Genomic DNA, 12800 nt, shown 5'->3' with positions numbered 1-12800 from the left:
AAACACATGGACACATTGATATAACATAGCAAAATGATTATCAGATAATGAGAGCGCTAAGTAAAATTAAGATAAAGAGGTGTAAATGAAATAGGAACAATAATAAAATTCCAACGTTGGTTGTATAGTATATGTGCATGCACGCATGTGTGTGTTTGTGTGTGTGTGTGTGTAAGAGGTATATATATATATATATATATATATATATATATATATATATATATATATATACCATACAGTTGTGAATACATTCTACCAAGCAACTAAGTAATATCTTAGTAAACATTTTCCCTGTTAATGGAAATATCCAAACACTAACATCAAATTCCTCTCAGCTCAAATTACTCTTCAGCTGCGCATATGAAGTATATTAACGCGAAAATGGCGCATTCTCTTCTGATAACCCCTGACACCAACAGGCATTTGGTATGCGAAGTTTTCCATTAAATCCATTTTCAGAAGCATGCTGTTTCCAAGTCCCGAAATAGTCAAATTTTCAGTTAGGATAATTCTCATGGAATTCAAGATAGAACTTCATCAGATATGCAAACTATTGTTATAACACAGAAGCCAGTCTGTGATAATGGAACACTTACAAGAATAGCGGAAACTTCTGAACTCCATTTCTTGTTGTAATGTAAAGTTGATTAAAAAATATCATAAATAAAACATTAATCTGCCAAAATGAAAGTAAATATTATTAGCTTATATTCTATTTATTGAATTATAACGTTTCAAATACATTTTATAATTGAAATTGGAAAATACATCTTGCGGAATAATAAATTTGATAAAAATCTACATTGAAGAAAATATTTCTCGAGCATGGATGTACAAAATATCCTAAAGCTAACATCAAATTAAACATTCGATAAGTGTTTCTGCTTGTGTAAGAAATATATCTACGCAAGAATGTTCATAAAACTGCCAATATAGTTTATGTGTTTGTGAAAATTATGATCGCGTTAAGCATTTCTGACGAAACATCTTTAGGAAAAAGGTTTCATACTTTATCCTGAGCTCGTTTCCCTTGTATATAGTCGGTTAGTAGAGGCACGTAGCTTAGTGGTTAGAGTGTTGGACTCATGATCGTAAGATGTAGTTTCGATTCATGAACCGGGCGACGCAAAACACATCATTTCACTGGCAATGAAACTGGCAAAAATGAGTAATACTACGATGGACAGGCGTCCCGTCCAGGTAACGAATTTATATGCCATGGAAACCAGGAAACCGGGCCTTATGAGTCAGCATGACTCGAGAAGATAAACTTTACCTATATAGTCGGGTGTTATGACCGGTCAACGCTAGGAGGCTTATAACATTACAAATGTGATTATGGAGTCACGTAAACTGATTGTCCATAATTATCACTAAAGCCAAAATATTACAAACTGAAGTTATAAAAAGACCAACAGAAATTAGGGAGAACTACAAAGATCAAGTTCAAGAATAATACTTGTGCCGCGTGACAACGATTCTGCTAACACTCTATAAGATACGTAATGCACCCCCACACACACTCTGATAAGTGTGTGCGTGTGTGTGTGTGTGTGTGTGTGTATGTATGCATGTATGTATGTATGTGTTTATTTATGGTAATCCTAATATAACGGTCAAATTGAAACCCCTTTGCTGAAGAACTTATCCATTTTAAGTATAGTGTGTAGGGGATTTACATAATTTTATCCAAATGTTATCAACACTTTCATGTTACCTGAACATATCTTTGAATAAACAGTGAAATATTTCATATGGTTTTACACACACACACGCACACACACACAGACATGCGCACACGCTTAAACATACAGGGTGAAGTAGAATAACGTTCCTTCGTGTACACCGGTATTAGTGGTCGGTGGTAATGGTGTCTACTTGTAGCTAATATATCAACATTTGTTGTTTCGTTATTATCAGGGTTTTAACCAACTGCATAATGTCTCTGTTTTTTAACTGCACAATGTTTTTGTTGTTCAATAATAGTTAATGTAAAGGTTTTGGGCTGAACCCAGTATATGTGTGTACCTCTGTAAGTTAAACGTTAATATTGCATTCTTTATAATATACAAATATAGAGAGAATCAAGCTTGATATAGCGGGTTTCAAAATTCATGTTAACGCAAGAACTCAAAAGCCCATTTAATAAGAAAAGGAATTTATATAAAAGTATTGTTCTTGGCCACTTTAATGTGGCTGTCATCGAAGAGACAACGACACTGCCATTTTAACCTCGGGAAGCTTTATTCAGTGCGCTTGATGTTTATTGCAAGTGGGAGATAACTGCTGCCACCCCAGCTCCGAGATTACCACACCACGTGGTTTCGATCTGTATTGTTTCTCCTTGGTGGTGGGTACCCGTTCGGTAGGCATGGCCACAGTTTAACTTCTCTTGTCATATATAGAAAATATAGTGTCATACAAACACTAGAAAACTGCATTTTGGTTCGTACACTGCTTCTATCGGGAAAAAAAGATTTTCTTACTGACTAGAATATTTATTATTAAGAACTATTTCTGGAAAGTACACATTTCGGATTTGTTAAAAAAAAAATGGGACACAATAGTTTTCAGATATACTTCAAATGAAACGCAACAGCTTACTTTTAAATATTTCGTTCCTCCTCCGTTAAAAAATTCTCGATTGAAGTATCTTACTCATCAAAATTTATTATCTGATTGGTCTTACAATATATCTAAACACATCTCTTGCCAATCATATTTCTATATTCTTTTTATTCAAATGTATGCTGCATCACAATTTATAAGGTGCTTCAAGCTGCATGTCCTCTATTTGAAAAGTGGCATTATCTTTGACAATACACAAATACACACGACTATCACACACACACACACACACACACACACACACACACACACATATTTTTATAGTTTCAGCTTAGAGCTGCGGCCATAGATAGATAGATAGATAGATAGATAAACAGAAACACATACATACACAAAAACACGCGCACATATAAGCAAAGATACATATACGAGGAAATTCCAAATTTTTCTATTAAATGAGTCTTTCAAACAAGTGCTTATATACGATTATTTATAATTTTATGTATGCTTCGAGGCTCAGTTCCAAAAGCAAAATGTGTATATATATATATTTATATAAGGGCATTACTATACAATAATGCCTCACGCTATGAGGGACTCTAAGGTCAGACTACCATAAAAAACACATTTTTTTTACCGAAAGCGAGGTAAAAATGTGTTTTTTATAGTAGTCTGACCTTAGAGTCCCTCATAGCGTGAGGCATTATTGTATAGTAATGCCCTTATATAAATATAAATATATATTTCGGGAATAAATGATGGATTTTTTCCCTTATGAGGTTTTTTTCACGCTAGCTACTTGATAAATTCTTGTAAAAGAATTCGTCCTATTATTGAATGTGTATATATATATATATATATATATATATATATATATATATATATATATATATATAGGTAGGTGATAGGCTTGCCTCGATCCTTCAGGGGTAGTCTGAAGTATCCAAGCAACCAGGGAATGTTTAAATCCGGAGGCACTCCTGGGGATCACCTGTACGGGTACCGTCTTGGGAAGAGGGCATCCAGAGGCAGGTAATTTACTGCTTAAACTGTAGTTTATAATTATATTTATGTGGAGAATGTTAGAATATAACTGAACCATTTATACAGCTTAGACCTAGAATAACTTTAAAAGACAATAAACCCAACTTCCTTACAGACACTAAAGTTAGATTAATATGCCCTAATAGATCAGACCTATGCAAATTAAGTAAACTAATACTTGATAAGTACATCCCTACGCTAAAAAGTAGACTATCCATCGAATTATGGTCTAACACATATGAAGCCCTTAACTGGTTCTCCAAAATACAAAATACTAGTTACTACAAATTGATACAGATAGATATAGTAGACTACTACTCCTCAATTAACCCCACGATATTAAATAGTGCCCTAATATATGCCAAAAATAATTGACAACTAACTAGGAAAGAAATTAATGTAATACTCGAAGCTAGAAAATCTATTATAAGGTTTGATAACAAGCTCTGGGTCCGTAAAGACTCCCCTAACTCCTTCGATATCACAATGCGAGGCCCGGATTCAGCTCAGATAAGTGACTTAGTTGGAATTTATCTGCTCTCCTACATACAGGAGGAATTCCCAGACCTGGAAGGTGGATTATACAGGGATGATGCACTATTTGTAATTAAAAATCCCTCGAATAGGAAACTAGAGCTCATTAAGAAAAACTTGCATAAATTCTTCAAAAGATTTCGACTAGCCATTTCTATAGAAAACGAACACACATCCATAAACTACTTAGACGCTAATTGCAACCTAGCCACAGGACTACATGAACCATTCATAAAGCCCAATACTAACCCAAAATACATAAACGCATCCAGCAACCACCCACTATTCCTCAAGAGAGGCTTAACACATAGTATAAGCAATAGGATATCACGCCTCTCCTCTAACCAAGCTATTTTTAATAAGCATAAGGAAACCTACAACATCGCACTATATAAGGCAGGATTTAACCATAAAATTAAATTCATGGAATCCAATAACTATAAAAAAGACCCAACTACAAGGAACCTAAACGCTAGAAACACACACACTACTAACACACCAAACACCGCTGGAAACCACACTAACGATATGAATGACAAAGATAAACATAGCACATGTAATAGAAATACAACACGTCCCAAAGCCAAACCACATAACACCAAAAATACCAACAACTATGTATACACCAATACCAATAATATTAAATGGACGATTAAGGCTAACAACGAGACGAAACAGAAATACAGTAACCACCTGAACAGAACCAACATTAAGCAATACAACGATAAGTTTAGCATAAATTACAGGGAAACCCAGAAGACTAAAAGAAACCATATATCGGGCCCACAAATTCCTAACAATACTAACAGGGAAAACAATGAAAGGACGCATATCAAAAATAAACCCAAATATAGAAATAAATTAGATAGCCGTAAAGAAAAATTCACCAGCCTTCCCAGTTATGATGGCAGCTTCTATACCAGATATGGCCATAATAGTAGCAAGAACAATAAGGATACGATCTGGCTAATCATTCCCTATAACATGGGCCTCAAATCCAACATAGTCCGCTCACTAGTGAACATAATAGATAAACACCTCAATGTGAACAATAAATACGCAGAAATATTTAAGCACAAAATAAGAATAGGCCACAGCCTGACATGTAACTTAGCTACCATAATAGAATCTATTAATAATAAGAAATTAGACGCATTCTATACAGCTATAAACACCACGAACAACCAAATCAACAACCCTCTAAATAATAGAACTAACTCCAACCCTAAACCAACACCCCTTACTAGGAGGGACGCACCCCGAAAAACAATAGGGCCACACAACAACACACAGACATAGACACCCCTTATAATCTATGTGGCTGTAGAGATAGGAACAAATGTAATTTCTCCAATAGATGCAAGACAGATAATATAGTTTACCAATGTGATGTACAAACAAACAGCCACACTAAATCTTACATTGGTGCAACGAAAAACCAAATACGCTTTAGATATAACGAGTACCTATCGAGTTTTAAAAACAGAAATAAGGCAAATTCTACAGGGCTTAGTAGGTATCTCTGGGAATTAAACGACAATAAGATAGAATATAAACTAAAGTGGCACATATTAAAAGTAGCTAATTCCTATAATCCAACTAACAGACGCTGCCAACACTGTTTAACCGAGTGCCTCGAAATCCTAACGGCTAAGAACGACCTAGTAAACAGGAGATATGAATCTAGTCTAATCTGTCTTCACGCTACTAAATACTCATTCTCTAAGTATAATTAAATATATAATACATCACACCTCCTAAGCAAAACTAAATTTGCATAAAATAACTTTCCTTCTAGGTATTATTAATTATAAGTAGTTACGAATAAGACCAAAGTTAGCCCCCCTTTCACCTAAATTTAGGGTTGCTTCCCTGTACTAACACCGCCGGTGCTATAAATATACGACGCATCCCTCAATCATAAAATTACGTGGAGATGCATTTGACTAAAACTGGAACAATGAGTTTAAATAGCACCCATCCTACATCCCCTTACAGGAAGACCAACACATCTCCAACTAAAACGTAAGGCTTTCTTCACTTATCGCTACTATTACGCCACCACATACATTAATACACCCACTAATCACTTCTCCTACATTTCGCACACCACAAACTCTGAACATACTCCTCAACATTCTGATGAGATCTGCCAAACCACTGGCTTGATTGAAACGTACGTAAATGACTATTGCATAACATACACAATGACTCACTACATAACCTCAACCTCCACAATGACTCATTACGTAACCTCCACGTAATAAAACAGCGGGTAATTAGTGCAACAGTATTGCTTTTTCTTGTATTTGTTGTTCCATTCTCCATATATATATATATATATATATATATATATATATATATAGTTAAAAAAAACAATAACAAAGAAACAAAAAAACAACAAAGTGAGGACGTGATATGGATAGTATTATTGGACGCTCAGGAAGGAAAGAGAGAGTGTATGACGTTTCGGGCGTAGCCCTTCGTCGGAAAGATGGAAAGTTCGGAGAATAGAAGAACGGAGAAAGAGGAAAATGGTACCGATGCCCACGAGGTTACATTATGAAAAGACCGGAAGAGGAGGTGGTGGGGGAAAAGTTCTTTCTAAGATAGGAGAGTGAAAAAGGGAGATGAATATCTGTGCGTGTGCGAAAGTCTGCGAGTGTGTGTGTGATAACAGAACGTGTGTGTGCGTATGTATGTATGTGTGTGTGTGTGTGTGTGTGCATGGTTTGGTGGTTTATCTGTTAGTGTGTTTGTGTGTGTGTGTGTGTGTATGACGTAGTGGAAGAAATTAGTAGCAGGACTGGTTAGTGGACGCTATAGACAGTGTAGGTAGAAGGTCAACAGGTGGTTATTTGAGTGTGTGTGTGTTTGTGTTTGTGTGGGGTTGTAGGTGTTAGGTACGTGTACGTGTGTGTGTGTATTTTGTATGTGCGCGTGTGTGTATGTGTATGTTTCCTGTGCGTGCGTGTGTTTGTGTGTATGTGTATGTTGTGTGTATGTGCGTTGCTGTGTACGTGTGCGTGCGTGCGTATGCTATTGTATATGCGTGTGTTGTTTATGCCCATGTGTGTGTGATTGTATGCGTGTCTGTGTGAGTGTGTAGTGTTGGTGAGAAGTGTGTGTGTGTATGTGGGTGTGTGCGTGTGTGTGTATGTGTGTGGATGTGCGTGTGTGTGTGGGATTGTGAGTGTTAGGTACGGGTGTGTGTGTGTTTATGTGTATATTGTGTATGTTTTCGTGCGTGCGTGTGTGTTATGTATGTGAGTGAGTATTGTGTATGTGAGAGGTGTGTGTGCATATGTGTATGTGTGTTGTGTATGTGTGTGTGTGTGTGTGGTTTTATGTATGTGAGGGGTGTGTATGTGTGTGTTTATGTGTGTGCGTGCGTATGTGTGCCAGGTATGTGTGTTATTTTGTGTGTGCACTCCTGTGTGTATGTGTGTGCATGTGTATGCGGCTGTGTATGTAGGCGTGCGCGTATATATGGGTGTGTGTGTGTATATATGTGCGTTCGGCTATGTGTGTGTGAGGGCGCGTATGTATGTTTGTCATGTATGTGGGCGGTATATATGTAAGGTGTGGGGGTATGTGTGCGTGTAGGTAGGGGTGAGATAAAAAGTGGCAAAAAGTAGTGAGTGTAATAACAAGAGAATAATGGATATAATGTAAAGGGGACGAGGGGGGGTAAAAAAAAAATAAAGTAAAGTGTTGCAGGGACGTAAAGGGGAGAGTCATAAGAAAGAGAGGGCTGCGTTGAGTCCGAAGGGGAAAGAAGAATTAAGGTTGAAAATGTAGCGTTGCTCCAAGTGGAGTCGCGAGGGAGTGGACCCATGGTGCAGGGCGAGGCCAAAAACGGAGATGTTAGAGGGAGAGTGGTTGGGCAGTTGGAAGTGATGGCCGACGGGGGAGTCCGAACCTAGCCGAACGTCCCTTAGGTGTTCGGTGAAACGGTCGGCCAGCCGGCGGCCCGTCTGCCCCACGTAGAGTTGGTTGCATAGGGTGCATTTGATGCAGTAAATAAGGTTGGAGGAGGTGCAGGTGAAACTGTGTGGAATGTGAAGTGTTTGTAGGTTCGATCCGGTGACAGAGGTAGTGTTGGTGATGAAGGGGCAGGTGTGACAGCGGGATCTGGAGCACGGGAAGGAGCCGGGTGGGGGTGGGTAGGAAGAGGAGAAGGTACTGCGGACCAGTAGATCGCATAGGTTGCGGGCGCGTTTGAAAGCGGATAGGGGTGGGTTGGGGAAAATGGGGTGGGTAGTGGGATCGAGCTGGAGGCGACGGAAGGCCCGTAGGATCCTCCGACGAAGGGGTAGGGTGGCAGGGTGGAAACGGAGTGGGAAGGGGGTACGGTTAGGGGATTGGTGTGGGGGAGGAGAGAGGGCGGTGGTGCGGTCGATCCGACGAGCGCGGGCGAGGGCGGATTGGACAAGGTGGGAGGGGTATCCTCGATGCATGAACAGACGAGCAAGATACTGGGACTGGGTCTCGAAATCCTGGTCCAGGCTGCACAAACGTCGGAGGCGGAGGAACTGGGAGTAGGGGATGGCTCGTTTGGTGTGGAATGGATGGGAGGAGGAGAAGTTGAGGTAGAGGTGGGAGTCAGTGGGTTTGAAGAAGGCGGAGGTAGTGAGATAGTTGGAGGGGGGGGGGTTGATGGAAAGAGAGATCTCGAGGAAGTTGACAGGGTGTCAGAGATGGTAGAAGTAAAGTCAAGAGCAGGGTGGAAGTTATAGAGCAAGGAGATGAAAAGGCAGAGCTGTTCGCGGGAGAGGGAGGTGGCTCCTATACAGTCATCTATGTAGCGACCGTATAGTTCCGGGGTCGGACCGGAGAATTGGGAGAATACTTGGGCCTCAATGTAACCAACAAAGAGGTTGGCGTAATTGGGCCCCATTCTCGTCCCCATCGCGACCCCAGATTCCTGTTGGTAGGTATCTCCGGCGAACGTGAAGCAGTTGAGGGTGAGGACGAGTTCTGCCAGACGAAGCAGGGTAGGGGTGCTAGGTGTGGGGTCAGGGCGGCGGTCAAGGAAGTATTGGAGGGCTGAGAGACCATCGTTGTGTGGAATCACGGTGTATAAGGATTTGATGTCCAGGGTGAAGAGGAGGTGTGAGGGGCCGGGAGGGAAAGAAAAGGAATTGAAGAGGCGAAGGGCGTGGTTGGTGTCGTGTATGTGGGATGGGAGGGCAGCAACTAACGGGGATAGGATATGGTCGAGGTATTTTGAAATGAGTTCGGTGGGGCAATTGCAAGCAGAGACAATTGGGCGGCCAGGGTTGTTAGGTTTGTGGATCTTGGGAAGGAAGTAGATGCAGGAGGTGCGAGGTGTGCGGACGATGAGGTTGGTGGCGGTAGCGGGGAGAGCAGAGGAGGAGATGAGGTCATGGATTGTGGAGGACACAAGCCGTTGGTAGGAGGGGGTGGGGTCGGAGGGGAGGAGGCGGTAGAAGAGGGGATTGTGAAGCTGGCTGAGCGCTTCCCCCTTGTAAAGGTCCGCGCGCCACACCACCACTGCTCCACCTTTGTCCGCCGGCTTGATGACGATGTCGTCACGGCGGCGGAGATTGCGGAGGGCGACCGATTCGGCCCGGGTGAGATTGGCCCGGAGGGGTCTTTTTTTAAAGTCGAAACGCTCGACCAACGCCTTACAGTCATCCACGAACAAGTCTAGGCTACTGAATTGGCCTGGAGGCGGCGTCCAGTTGGATGGGCGGCGTCCCAGGTCCGAGAAGTAGTCCCGATTGTCGGGACGCTGTGTTGACGTATGGAAGAACGCGCACAGTTTGATGCGGCGCAGGAACTGGCTGACATCAGTGCGAGTCCCGAATTCGTTACAGTGGGGCGTGAGAGGCGTGAAGCGGAGGCCCCTACCAAGGAACGAGCGCTCAGCGGCGGACAGGGGGAGATTGGGTGGTATAGTCACAACCGTGTGAGGAAGCGGGGTGGTAGGGTGAGTAGGGTCGGGATGAGGAGGTGTAGAGGTGGGGGAGGAGGAGGAGGAGGGGGGAGGGGGGTGGGATGGGTTGGGTGGGGTTGGGGTTGTTGGAGGTGTGGGGAGGTGATGGCGTGGGGGTTAGGATGTCCGGGTGGGAGGAGTGTGAGTGTGTGGAATGGGCGGTGGAGGGGGGCATGGAATCGGGAGGGGGAGCTGAAGTGGAGGGTGTCAGGGGTGGGGAAGGGTGGGGGTTGAGGAGGTGGTGGAGTTTTTTATTTTTTGTGTGTGTGAGGAAATTGTGGAGTTGGTGATTGAGATTGAGGAGGAAGCGGAGGATAGGTTGGGTGAAGGGTTGAGGGCAGAGGGAGGAGAGGAGGAGGTAAGCTTGGGAGAGTTGGTGGTCAACGGAGTGGAGGAGGGAACGGGTGGAACGGATGGTGCACGGATGATGAGGCGGGAGGTGCGGGCAAGGGCGGGCTCGATGAAGGGGGAGGAATAGGGGGGAGCGTGGAATTTCAAGATATATATATATATATATATATAGAGAGAGAGTTATTAATATTTCTAAGTCTCTCTAAAGGAGACTACGGCAGCGGTACTGGTAATTAATAGTTATCGCCAAGCCAACACGGCAGTCCCAAAATTAGGACGAAAGCTGCCGTGAATTAGCTCCAAGAAGACATCGCCTTGTACTAACTCCGTTCAAATATTGTTGATAAGGCTGTTTTTTTTTTGGATATGTGGAATAGTGTTATAACACATCCTTTTGATATATATATATATATATATATATAATTAATAGTTATCGCCAAGCCAACATGGCAGTCCCAAAATTAGGACGAAAGCTGCCGTGAATTAGCTCCAAGAAGCCATCGCCTCTAGCTAGCTATGTGACACACGAAACCTGTGTCCTTTATAACCTTCGAACAGGGGAGGTCAGCAGTTCCCCCCTGCTGGTTTGGCATCTGCAGACTAGTTTCAGGGTGTTGCCCCTTGTCAATGCAGAGCAGCCAAGCTCCAGCCAGGCGGCGCTGCCGACTATCTGTTCGAAGGTTATTTATCTAATTTCAGTGGAATCTATCCACTGGTTTTCAGAAATAGAGTTATTAATATTTCTAAGTCTCTCTAAAGGAGACTACGGCAGCGGTACTGGTAATTAATAGTTATCGCCAAGCCAACATGGCAGTCCCAAAATTAGGACGAAAGCTGCCGTGAATTAGCTCCAAGAAGCCATCGCCTCTAGCTAGCTATGTGACACACGAAACCTGTGTCCTTTATAGGACACAGGTCTGCAGATGCCAAACCAGCAGGGAGGAACTGCTGACCTCCCCTGTTCGAAGGTTATAAAGGACACAGGTTTCGTGTGTCACATAGCTAGCTAGAGGCGATGGCTTCTTGGAGCTAATTCACGGCAGCTTTCGTCCTAATTTTGGGACTGCCATGTTGGCTTGGCGATAACTATTAATTATATATATATATATATATATATATATATATATATATATATATATATATATATATATATATATATATCAAAAGGATGTGTTATAACACTATTCCACATATACAAAAAAAACAGCCTTATCAACAATCCAACATACCTCCTTCATCAGCTGCCCCACGGATATCATTATGGTTTCGACGCCTGGGCAGTACCTTTCAATCCCGCAGTGGCAACATCACTGAAAGAAGTATTGTTTGGGAACAGACATACCAAAAAACACAAGTTTCAAACATTTACACTATGTACAACAGTATTCACTGTAAATATAGGCAGGACTAACTTTAAGATTAAACTACAAGAAATACATAAATCTATGTACATCTGTATCGGTATTAATAGTAAACCTACAATAACTAAATTATATACTAAATATTGTAAATTTTCCTTGGTCACATGGTATGCTTGTAAGTGAGAGATGTTTTATTTGGTGCCTATGCACATTTAAACAGTTGGTTAATTTTGCTTTTGTTTCTCCAGCATAGTTTTCATTGAATCGTGAGAATGTGATACAGTATATCAGGGTTTTGGTTTTGCAGTTCATATTTTCATTTACCTTTTATTCCTTCCCATCTTTGAACTTTTCTGGATGATTAGCGCACCCCCCACACCTACACCTACACCCCCCGCACACGCATATATCAAATATGAATTAGAAGCAGCTTGAAGGAAATAAACAATAGCTTTTTCTACTCGAGGCACAATTAGGTCACTCCAATCGACTATACCTCTCCATCAGATGTTTTACAATACTTTGCACCCTGAGGCACGCCCTTGTTTGTAATCCTTTGCTTATTTTCCCTAAAAGGATCGCTTTGTTTTAACTGTGTTCCAAACATAAACTCCAGGTAATTTTCCTAGAAAATCTAAATGACTTCTGCATTCTTATTCTTTACATACTCTAATCTTAAAACGTATATGTTTCTTTATATGTTCTAAGACTACAGAATTCAGGTTATGTTTAATTAAAGATTTTTGTATTACATTACCTCTATTAACGTAACAAGTCAAATTGCAATACAGACTTTCGAAAATATATATATGTTAAACGTTTAGGGTTAATATTTGAACGGAGTTAGTACAATTTTCTTACCCTATTTTCACTTTATGCTATACTAAATAATTTTAAAATGCACAGCGTATGTCTTTATGTTGATTTTAGATTACATATTCGTTGTTTATTTCCCACAATTTTGTATTTTCAAAATATCT

Source organism: Octopus bimaculoides, chromosome 6 (assembly GCF_046866305.1).
Source record: "Octopus bimaculoides isolate indiv1 chromosome 6, ASM4686630v1, whole genome shotgun sequence".
In the NCBI taxonomy this organism is placed as follows: domain Eukaryota; kingdom Metazoa; phylum Mollusca; class Cephalopoda; order Octopoda; family Octopodidae; genus Octopus; species Octopus bimaculoides.
The sequence above is the reverse complement of the archived record's forward strand: the minus strand, read 5'-3'. Positions refer to the sequence as shown.